The following is an 11,762-nucleotide window of genomic DNA, read 5'->3' on the forward strand; positions in this document are numbered from 1 at the left end:
CAACCTTTCCGTTACTGGCCCAACACTCTTAACCACTAGTATACCTGCCGTTATGGGTGTGACCGTATRACAGATATGCATGTCATGAACCTAATCAAGATTTGGATATTATAATTGTCCCTGGTGTCATGGTTTGTTGACTGTGTCAGTTATTACAGTCATAAACACTGGCTCATGGATAGCAGGGGAGAGGTGTGGGGTTCTTGCCCTTATTCATGTAGTTGATGGCTGTTATACATTAATCACCTTGATAAACCAAGTCATCATGTAGGCCTAGTTATTTAGCAAATGCTTTTATCCAAATCGACATAGAGACCAGGAAGTAAAACCACATCCTAACTACTTGTTCTGTAGCACTGAACTCCAACCAAATAAGCTATCAGTATGGACTACAACGTGTCCAATATCAGGAACTATGGCCTCTTGTACATCCAGAATTACATTGCACTTTGTTTACACCATTTGAGATTAGGCTGCTATTGCCCTACAGTTACCACATAGAAAACAAGACTTTATTTAATTTGTGTTGGGYTGTAGGATGGCGACCTGCTTTGCATGAAGCTGCGAGAATGCACTGACACAGGTTACAATTATATTTTTTAAGTTTTGTTTTTTAACCACATATCTTCATATCTCRTATATCAGAGGTCAGTGGATATTGTTCTGTACCAGGCTCTTTAGTGAAGCACATGTCCAATGCAAATACAATAAAGTTTGCTGGTTACCAAATGTACTGCAAATTATTGAGACAAATGTGAACTTGATACACTAACCAAAATGTACATTCGATCAAGCAATGTAGATGTACTGTATTTCTAAAAAACAATGTAAAYTAATGTAATAACGTAGTAACTGCTGCTCTCTGACCTGTAAGGGCCATGGACAGACTGAACACTCCTCCCTGGACAATATAGACTGCTCTCTGACCCATAAGKGCCATGGACAGACTGAACACTCCTCYCTGGACAAKAKAGACTGCTCTCTGAAGAGACCGTTCCTTTGCACTGGAAGTAAGATTGCCATATTTTTTCCTTTTACATTTATATTTTCTATAAACAGATAGAAAGAGAGGATGACAGTAGGGGAAGATAGACAGAGGTTGCATTAAAGGACACTAGGCCAGATTCAAACCTATTCTGACACTATAGACATGTGTTCCAGAGGCTGTGTCATTACCACTAGACCAGCCAGGCCATAAGACTTTCATCTTATTGGGGTTATTATGGTTTATACCTGTAAGATAGGTGCAGGGATGGCATTTTAGCACCAATAGGGTCCCACTTTAAAAAGCACTGTCAGATGCCGGACAGGAATGCTTCATGTAGCCTAATCCACTGTCAGATGCCACCTCTCTCTCCCCATTCTCACTAGGGGTTAAATAAAAAATATATGTGTGCATGTGGTTTCTATTATGATATAATATTTCCATACTGGTAAACATAGAACACAGCTACACAGTTACACAGTTCAATATGAGGAATATAAGCATGCAACATTTGGATATCATTAGAATTTTCGCTGGTGTCGTGGTTTGCTGACTGTAGCAGCTATTACAGTCATARACAAAGGCTCGTGGATAGCAGGGACACAAGGGGGAGGTTTTTGCCCTTGTTCATGTAGATGACTGCTGTTATACATGAAACAACTTGATGAATCGACCTTGACACGTTTAGCAAAGGTTCAGTGTATATGACATCATGCATTGTATTTACTGTTGTTATCAAAGGAAATGCATGTATCCAAATCAACGTAGGACAGGGAAGTGGGCTACAATCACATCACAACTCCTGGTGTAGTATCATCTAAAATAGGGAGGCTTGACAACAAGTTTCTAGCTTCAGCATGTTTACTAGCCTAGTCTSCGCATGTAATACATAGGTACGGATACCCACAAGGGTCATCCTACTACATCTTCCCCTCCGATGAACAAGAATTCAACATTCAGAACCACTGAAGCATAACTGAAATGCAATTTGGAAACCAGCATTATTCTCTTTAACATCCTACTTCACATCCTGAACCAGTATTGTTCTCTTTAAAATGCTACTTCACATCCTGAACCAGTATCGTTCTCTTTAAAATGCTACTTCACATCCTGAACCAGTATCGTTCTCTTTAAAATGCTACTTCACATCCTCAAACCAGTATTATTCTCTTTAAAATGCTACTTCACATCCTCAAACCAGTATTATTCTCTTTAAAATGCTACTTCACATCCTCAAACCAGTATTATTCTCACAGAGCTTGTGGCTCTGTGAGAATGCTTTTTGGGCAAGCTTGTGGCTCTGTGAGCATTCTTTCTCCTTCTTGCTCTTTTTGTGCGTCGTCTTTGGCCTCCTCAGCCTGTGTGGCTGGTAGATCTGGAAGAGCTCTGGAGGTGTGTTATGTTCCTCCGTGTCTCCTCTGCCTGAGCCCGTTTCCCCCACATAGGAGCGTGGAGCATCCACTTTCCTCAGCACTACTATTGTTGTCGTTGAGTTTGTAATCCACACACATTGACCTTCTGTCAGCTCTGGCCTCTCCGTAGCACGATGTCTCCGATTAAAGTCTCCGGTTTGTGTTTGTCTCAGCCGTTTGTCCCTCTCAGCGAAGGCCTTCCTGTTAGGCCATCGGGGTTTAAGCTGAGCCGGCGAGACAGGCAATGGGGAACGCAGCCTCCTGCCCATCAGGAGCTCGGCAGGCGACGKYCCATGATGAAGTGGTGTGACTCTGTAAGCTAACAGAGACCTGTATGGATCCTTGTTATTTTTCAGCAGTCCCTTGACTGTTKTTACAGCTCTCTCTGCCTCACCGTTGCTCTGTGCAGTGTAGGGGCTTCTGGTCACATGTAAAGTCATATTCTGCGGCAAAAGCAGAAAAACTGATTGCTGAGAACTGGGGAGCAGCTTGCTGAGAATCTGTAACCAGGACCTCAGCGACCCCTTACCTGGAAAAAATGTACTTTAATCCATTGATAACACCAGCTTATGTGATTATGGGTGTCTTTGCTATTTCAATGTATCTTGAATAGTAATCTACCACGAGCAGATAAGTGTAATTTTTCCAATAGAATATATCTGCCCCTACCTTTTGCCATGGCCGTTTTGGCAGCTCCGTTGCCATCATTGTTTCAGGATTGTAATAGTGCCTGTGTGTAGCTGGTGTAGAGGAGTCAGGCGCAGGACAGCAGATATGAGAAATGAACAATATTTACTCAAGTAATCACAAATACAACACAATAATACGAGCCMACAATAACGGACCATATTACAACCAAACAATCACTCACAAACAAACAGAGGGTTAAATAATGAACAAGTAATTGGGGGACTGAAACCAGGTGTGTAAGACAAAGACAAAACAAATGGAAAATGAAAAGTGTATCGGGGATGGCTAGAAGGCCGGTGACGTCGACCGCCGAACGTCGCCCGAACAAGGAGAGGGACCGACTTCGGCGGAAGTCGTGACAAGGACGACAAGGTTGACATTTTGCACACACCTCACACTGGGCCACCAGCTTGGCAATCTGAGTACTCAGACCAAGACACCACACCGACTGTTGAGCCCTCAGTCTGCATTTGGTTATCCCCATGTGTCCCTCATGCAGTCTGTCTAGCATTTCTGGTTGTAGAGTCTCTGGGATCACTATCTGTTGTCCTTTCATGAGAAGGTCTCCATTACAGTGGAAGTCACTTTGGTGCACCCAATAGGGTTTCAGCAGCTGAGGCAGTTCCTGCCTGGGCCATCCCTTTTTGCACTGCTGTACTATCTGTCGGCAGATGGGGTCGCGCTGTTGCTCCTCTGSAATCTGCTGCAGTTTGGTCTGAGATGCAGGTAGGCTGTCTCTTACTGCATTAATGGACACCTGTACCTCACCCTCTAGACATTGCTCCTCCTCTGTTAATGGACATTTAATTGGAGCCCTGTAGAGTGTGTCTGCTGTGATCAGTGCCTTCCCTGGCACATACACCATCTTGTAGGTGAACTTCAGCAATCTGAGGCGGAAGCGCAGAACTCTGGGAGGCAAGTGATCCTGTGCTTTTGTCCCTGAGCCAACAGTGGTTTGTGGTCAGTCTCTGCTGTAAACTGCTGGCCAATAGGTTATTGGCTGAGCCTTTCACATGCCCATAAGATAGTAAACGACTCCWTCTCCACTTGTGCATACCTTTGCTACGTGTCGGATAAGCTTTGTAAGATGTATGCTATTGGACGCCACTCCATGTTGTCCTGCATCTGTGTGAGGACCAAAAGGATGATGCACCTGTTGTTACCTTTGTCTTAGCGTGGGGACGGTACTGGGCCAGCACTCTCTGTGAGGCCAGGTCTCCTTTGATTTTGTCAAACGCCACCTGTTGCATTGTCACGCCCTGACCATAGTTTGCTTTGTATGTTTTATGTTTTGTTTGGTCAGGGTGTGATCTGAGTGGGCATTCTATGTTGTTTGTCTGGTTTGTCTATTTCTATGTGTTTGGCCTGATATGGTTCTCAATCAGAGACAGGTGTTTTGCGTTGTCTCTGATTGGGAACCATATCTAGGTAGCCTGTTTTGTATTGTGGGTTGTGGGTTATTGTCTATGTTATGTTGCATGTTTGCACAGTGTTTATATAGCGGTCACGTTCGTCTTATTCGTTTTGTTGTTTTTGTTTAAGTGTTCTTCATTAAACTTAGAAGAATGTATTCAAACCACGCTGCGCTTTGGTCCGCTTCTTAYGACGATCGTGACATGCATGTGACCCCATGACCAGTCATTCTCTTTGGCTAGTAAGTCTCTCAGGGGTTTGGTTGTATCTGAAAACTGTGGGAGGAACTTACCAAAATATGTGGTCATGCCTAAGAAGGTCCTGACTTCAGCCACGTTCTGGRGGATGGGYATATCATGTTCTGCTCTGTCCCATCCGCACACGAGCACGTCGTCTGCATKGACTATGACGCCACCCAGCCTATCCAAAAGTTGGGACATGCGTCTTTGGAAATGCTCAGGACCGGAAGCGATTCCAAATGGCAAAACATTAAAACAGTACTGGCCAAACGGTGTTATAAACGTTGTGAGTGACCTACTCTGGGGACAAGGGCATCTGCCAGAAGACTGAGCGGGCATCCAGMTTTGTGAAAACTTTTGAGCCATCCAACTGAGCCAGTGACTGCTCCACTGATGTGTCTCTCTCTGCAGATTGCCTCAAGTTAGTCATGTCCACACTGATCCTTATGTACCCATTAGCTTTTGGGACCACCACCATCCCTGCACACCAGTCAGTGGGACTCTCTATTTTAGACACAGACCCAATTTCTTCCATCCTGCCGAATTCTTCCTTTACTTTGGCCAATAAAGRGATAGGCACACGSSGGGGGKKGKWARGGSMWWRGGGRMCMMMWYCYYYTTYMRGKKGRWTTTYYTKKYMMYTTTTWRSCYTYCMARGSCMRRAAAMMMYTTTKGGRATCTCTTTTTGAAAACCTCCCCTGGGTCCTCCAGTTCGCCCACTCTCTCTAGGAGTTGCAAAGCTTCAATTGCTGGCAGCCCCAGCAACGGTCTGGCTAGAGAGTCAATGAYGAAGACAGGCTGGATGGCACTTTTGTCTTTACTCTCCAGTTTACTCACCAACTGCCCTACCACTGGTAATATCTTATTACTGGGCCCGTACAGTTTTTTGTTTGTAGAGAGCAAAGGGTCATYTCTACTATAGCTATACAGCCTAGTTGGGATAGCTGTCACTGCTGCCCCAGTGTCTAGTTTAAATGACACAACCTCCCCATTGAGATTAATGTCTGAGTGCCAGCCAGCATTGTTTTCCCTTACTGCTCCCTGAAAGATGCTGTCCTGCCGTACCTGCTGTTCCTCCTCTGAGACCTCATGCATTTGCTTTGATCAACAGACAGCTGAAAAGTGTCCTCTCCTGTGATATTTCCTGCATTCCGCATCCTTTGCTGGGCAATCTTTCCAGCTGTGGAAAGGAGATTTCCCACATTTGCGACAAACACTTGAACTAGCTACTGGCGCTGTCTGTGATTGTTTTCTCCAYGTCGGTCTCTGTTCTGTGTTCCCCTCCGTTTTTTTAGCTCGGTATGAAAACGCATTTGTTTCCTCACTTTTTTCACTCTGCAAGGAGCTGCTGYSGCGCAGCATCGTCTGCTGTCTTCTTACTGACTCACTCTTCCTRACCTGGTTTACAGCTTTGGACAAGGTAGGCTGGGAAACKAACWAACTTTTCAGAAAGTGAGATATTTCTTATTCCCACTTCAATCCGATCTCGGATCAGCATTTCCCTGAGTTCGCCAAACTGACAATGTTCTGCTGGCTTGTGAACAGCTGTGATAAAACTGTTGTTGTTTTCACCCTGCTCCTGTTTGCGCACATTAAACCTAGCTCTCTCAAATATAATGAGGACCCCATTATAAGCCAGATATAATTATCATTTTGTGCAAAAAAAACTAAGTTACACAGGCCCACTGGGCTAAAAATGGACCAGCACATCTGGCATTTGCCCAGAATTCMATTGCACCATGTCTGGGGATTAGAATGCCATATAGCCATGCAGGTAACACATAACAGTAGCCCTTCTACATTTGATTTGCATTGGGTTTTCAGAAGGCTACCTGCTTTGCATGAAGCTTGGAGAACGCACAGACACAGGTTACAAAGATATCTTTGGTGGTTTTCTTAGTTTTTTAATCACATATATTTAATTTCTCATGAATCATACGTCAGTGGGTMATTTACTATAGCAGTCTCTTTAGTGAAGCTCATGTCCAGTGCAAATACAATGAACTGGGTACCAAATAAAATGTACTGCAAATTATTGTTACAAATGTGAACTTAATATGCAAACAGACATGTACATTCAATCAAGCAACTTAGATGTACTGTATTTCTAAACTACACTGTAGTAAGTCCACTGTAAAACATTTGGCCTATTGGTCATTGTTTTTTRATGTAGAGGGAGATGTTGGAACGGAAGTTTCAGCATCWCCTGGGTGTGTTCACCTGGTCAGCAGAGAGGGAGGAGAGAAACTCTAKAAACTCATCTCTCTTTCCCCTGTCTCCCCATCTCACAACCAAACTCTGGGGAGGGAGGAGGACAGCTAACTGGGTAGGTGTGCCATCATTTCAAGTTGCATTATAAAAAAAAATCCTGATATGTTGAAACACTGTGCTTTTCTTTGAAGAGGTAATAATTCAGATATGTTTAGCACCTTTGTAGGGTCAAGATGTTGTAGGGTCAAGATGTTGTAGGGTCAAGATGTTGTAGGGTCAAGATGTTGTAGGGTCAAGACTGTTCAAGATGGTATTTTGAAAACATGAAATTATTTTGCACTTTTCTTTTCTTTGATGAGGTACTTTTTCACACATTATTAGCAACCCTTTGTAACTTTTTTTAATGATTTGGATGGTGCTGTGTATTTTAATCAAGTTGAGACTTAAGAGGTCAAATCTAATATTAGATGAAAATGTGTGGGTTGTTTATATGATACCTCTTAAGCATATCATAGACAATGTGGAAACCAATAGATTGGGATACTCTGAGACATTTGTGTTCATCTCCATCAGATCATTTACTATAGAATAACTAGGTTGATTTCMTATTTATGTTACATTTTCAAATTGCATGTTTGGTTAATCAAAGTGTATGCCATGTAGCTGTTCCATAGAGTAACTGCAATGCTAMTTTGGTAGTCAAATAATCATAACTTCCTTGTCGTTGTTTTGTTTACCTGAGAAGTTACTCTCGGAAGGAAATTGTGTACATTAGTTCAGACTTGAAATGAACCTCCAAGACACAGACAATACTTTCTTAGTCATTTTCTTCTACATGAAATCTCTGAAACGTGTGAATTGGCTAATTGTTGTGCTTTAAAAAAAAATGTGTTCCTTTCTAAATAATGCTATAAAAAAATCTTAACTTGATTGGTTGAGAGCACTGATGGCTTGTGTTTTAAACCATTTAATATGTTGTCCACAGTGGCAATGATACAGGAAATACTTCTACTCCTGCTGCTGGGTAAGAGATCAGATGGGATGAATATTCCTCTCTTGGTGTTATCAAGTAGCCCCTCCATTGTTATGACTTTTGACAAAATAGTCGTTTGTCACTACTGTTAACATCCACTTACACACATGAGTCACATGAGTATGGAGTATGTACATACTGACATGGCAATGAAACCTATAAGGCATTTTTTTTTTTTATCTTCATGTCACAGTATAATGTCTTGGTCAACACATAAACAAATGCAATAGAATTTCAATCCAAATGCTACAGTATCTTCCAGTGTCTAAAAACAGAATCAGTGACTTTGATCAAACATAGCAGTCTCCTTGTACTGTATGTGGACAACTCTGTGTCAGTGACACAATCTAAATGAAAACAGAGCCTTAATATCCAAGTAACAACCTTTTCCTGATGTGACCTTTGACCCCACAGCAGTCAGGGCCTCACCAGTGTTGATGACTGAGGTGTCAGTACTGGAGGGAACCTCTGTGACCCTTCTCTGCGGATACTCTGTGAAGGATCACGGGTATGACACATGTTGGGGCAGAAACTGTTATTACAATTTCTGGAGGGAATGTGGATGTTCTGAACCCATAGGGATCAAGAAAGCTACCATCAACCCTAATGACCCAAGAAAATACRGCCTCAGCAGGGAAAACCTCACCATTTCCAACCTTCAGATGAAGGACTGCGGGAGTTACTGCTGTTGTGTAGATATCACAAGTGTATTTTCCCGAGACTATACAGAATATTACAGTCTAAAGGTAGTAAAAGGCAAGTGTTCATGATTCATTGTCGTTGCTTGGTGCATGTATTCTAATTGTGAGCAAAATTGAGGTTTATTTACATTAAATACTGTAAACTACACTGCAACATGCTGCATTGTTGATTGGACATTGGCATCCATTGTCCAGGTAGAATACCTGAATATACCACTTGATACCTTTCGTCTCTCTAGTCYAGTGTTGTTTATTCTGCATTCTGTCCTTCTAGAGACTACTGTAGTGCTGATCCCATATTTTTGGTTGCCTAGTTGACTTGAGTTGTTTCAACAAAACAAAAAAATCAAGCTGTGTCAAATGTAAAATGTCTCTGTTACACAGGTTGTGAGAGGAACCTAATGAAAGGAGTGGATTTTGGGATAAATAATATGGATACACATCGATTGTCGCCCTTCGTAACTAATGCAAGTCAGTGCAGGCAGAAATGCACCGAACATTACAATTGCCAGTACTTCACATTTGTTGGGAAAAAAGCAGGAATAAAAGACCAAAATAACAGGTAGCCTACATGCTCAAAAAAGCTTCTCTTTTTCTTCAATTTATGCTCGAGGCAGCTATAGAATATTCAGATCAGCACCATTCATGCWGTTCATTTCTGATAACTACTACGAGATTCTGTGTGATATTTATCCCACAGAGACTTATGTTTTCTGATGACCTCAACTGGTGATATGCCTGTCACAATACAATACCTTGAACATGCAACCTCAGGTTACTCCCTGAAAAACTGCAGTGGTATCAGTGAGTACACACGTTTTTCGATTCATATAGTATGTCTAACGAACAGAGGTAGATTTTGTTAATAGGCCCTAATAAACAGGATAGCGTAGACATTGGGACCAAACTCTGCTACACTGTGTTTCTGTTAWTTCCATTATCTCTGTTGAAGGTGTAATTTAAGGCATATCGCCAAGCAAGCATCAGAGCTCTCTTTATGAGGGACTGACCCAGGCTACAGACTAACGATGTGTGAATTAGTGCAGTCTATAAAGAATATATAGTTGAGTCTGTAGCCTATGTGTTTATGATTTTACAAAACACATCCATATTCATAAAACATTTTTAGAATGAGTTTGCAAATGTTTTAATTTCTCCATGCCCTTGACACATGCTCTGTTGCTTTCATCAATTACATCTATATCTCCATATTACTCTGCTATCAACCAGTATGTGTTGCCTATATTTTAGAATAGATAGCGGAAGCTAAAGATGGTAATGTTTGCCACTCAACACAACTAACAGTATGAAAAKCATTTTCCTCTGTCTTTCAAACAGTCACCTACTCAGCCAAATATTACAGCCTTGTCCTTGAGGAGAAAAACTGGACCGAAGCACAAGAGTACTGCAGACAACACTACACAAACCTGTCCATCATACACACAGAAGAGGATTGGAAGGCAATTCAGTCCTCTTTGGGTAATTTCAGTGGTGATGTGTGGATTGGGCTCCATAGGTCTGGTTCAACTGAAAAATGGAAGTGGTCTGATGGAGAGGACTTCATGTTYTTTAACTGGGAAAAAGGTTTTGGTGTCCACACTGAGGGTCATGACTGTGTCTTGTCTATTTCATCTCACTGGCAACCAGTGGCTTGTGCAGCTAAAAGACAGTATATGTGTCAACGAGGTAAGGACTGACTCACTCACTCTCTCTTTTTATCAATGGAAAATCCAACTAGTCWTTTAACAAATGGGATTGATTGATTGATTGCACAACACCTACTCAAAACCTGTATTCCTCATCTAATCAGATCTCAAGCACTTTATTAATTAGGTTATCACCTGTAACTTCCAGGTTTGTTTCTTATTGTGCGAAGTCATTAACTGTCTCATGAAATCTGATGTGTCAGTTTTCACCTTCCCTCCTAGAAGTTCATCATGGTAATGGAACAACAGAGAAGGTGTATGAGCTGATTCCTGGGACAAAGATGCAGCAGGATGCTCTGAAAGACTGCAAGAGCAAAGGCAGAGATCTGGCAARTATCCTTAACCAGAAAGAACAGGATGCCTTTGATGAGGTGACTACAGCGGCCGCCTGGATTGGACTTGAGCACAACAACACACAATGGRAATGGTCAAACGGAGAACCATTTCAGCAATGGGAAAACACCAGGGTAGATGGAAACTGTGTACAGCTGAACAGAAAATGGACACCAAAAGATTGCTCTCGTCAAAGTGCTTTCCTTTGCTATGGAGGTAAGTTGAACCTTGTGAGATTGTTATCAAACTAAACGGTTTTCAGTCAGTCATCATCTATGAATACGTTGTATGGAATCTACACAAAGAAAATCCTAGTTTTAATGTGATTAAATATTTTATAAAGATTAGGCCTRCTTTGTTTTTGTATCAATKATAAAAATGACAGTAAACTTCAAATGTACTTAAATGTATATGTATTCTACTTCATTCTGACAGATGAACGTCCACTTAACACCACTGGGGATTTGACCACTCCTGTTACCCCTGAAACCACCAGCCCTACTTCAACTGGACCTCCCTCTATCAAGACGTCCWCCACAACACCTACCACCTCACCAACTACCACTACTAAGGGACAGWCCACCACCTCACCACCTACCACTACTAATGGACAGTCCACCACCTCACCAACTACCACTACTAAGGGACAGTCCACCACCTCACCAACTACCACTACTAAGGGACAGTCAACCACCCATCACCACCTACCAACTATAATGGACAGTCCACCACCTCACCAACTAACCACTACTAAGGGACAGTCCACCACCCCTCACCAACTACACACTACTAAGGGACAGTCCACCACCTCACCACTACCACTTCTAATGGACAGTCCACCACCTCACCAACGACCCACTAATGGACAGTCCACCACCTCACCAACTACCACTACTAAGGGACAGTCCACCACCTCACCAACTACCACTATTTAAGGGACAGTCCACCACTCACCAACTACCACTACTAATGGACAGTCCACCACCTCACCAACTACACTTCTAATGGGACAGTCCACCACCTCACCAACTACCACCAC

General features: G+C 42.4%; 1 long non-coding RNA gene across 1 annotated transcript; it reads left to right on the forward strand.

The window, feature by feature from the left end:
- Nucleotides 1–8,930: 8,930 nt before the first annotated feature.
- LOC111951271 (uncharacterized) lies at nt 8,931–10,364 on the forward strand. The gene is made up of 3 exons (XR_002875594.2): nt 8,931–9,246; nt 9,385–9,488; nt 10,023–10,364. It is a non-coding gene; the product is annotated as an uncharacterized lncRNA (long non-coding RNA).
- The last annotated feature ends 1,398 nt before the right edge of the window (nt 10,365–11,762 follow it).

Source organism: Salvelinus sp. IW2-2015, linkage group LG24 (assembly GCF_002910315.2).
Source record: "Salvelinus sp. IW2-2015 linkage group LG24, ASM291031v2, whole genome shotgun sequence".
In the NCBI taxonomy this organism is placed as follows: Eukaryota; Metazoa; Chordata; class Actinopteri; order Salmoniformes; family Salmonidae; genus Salvelinus; species Salvelinus sp. IW2-2015.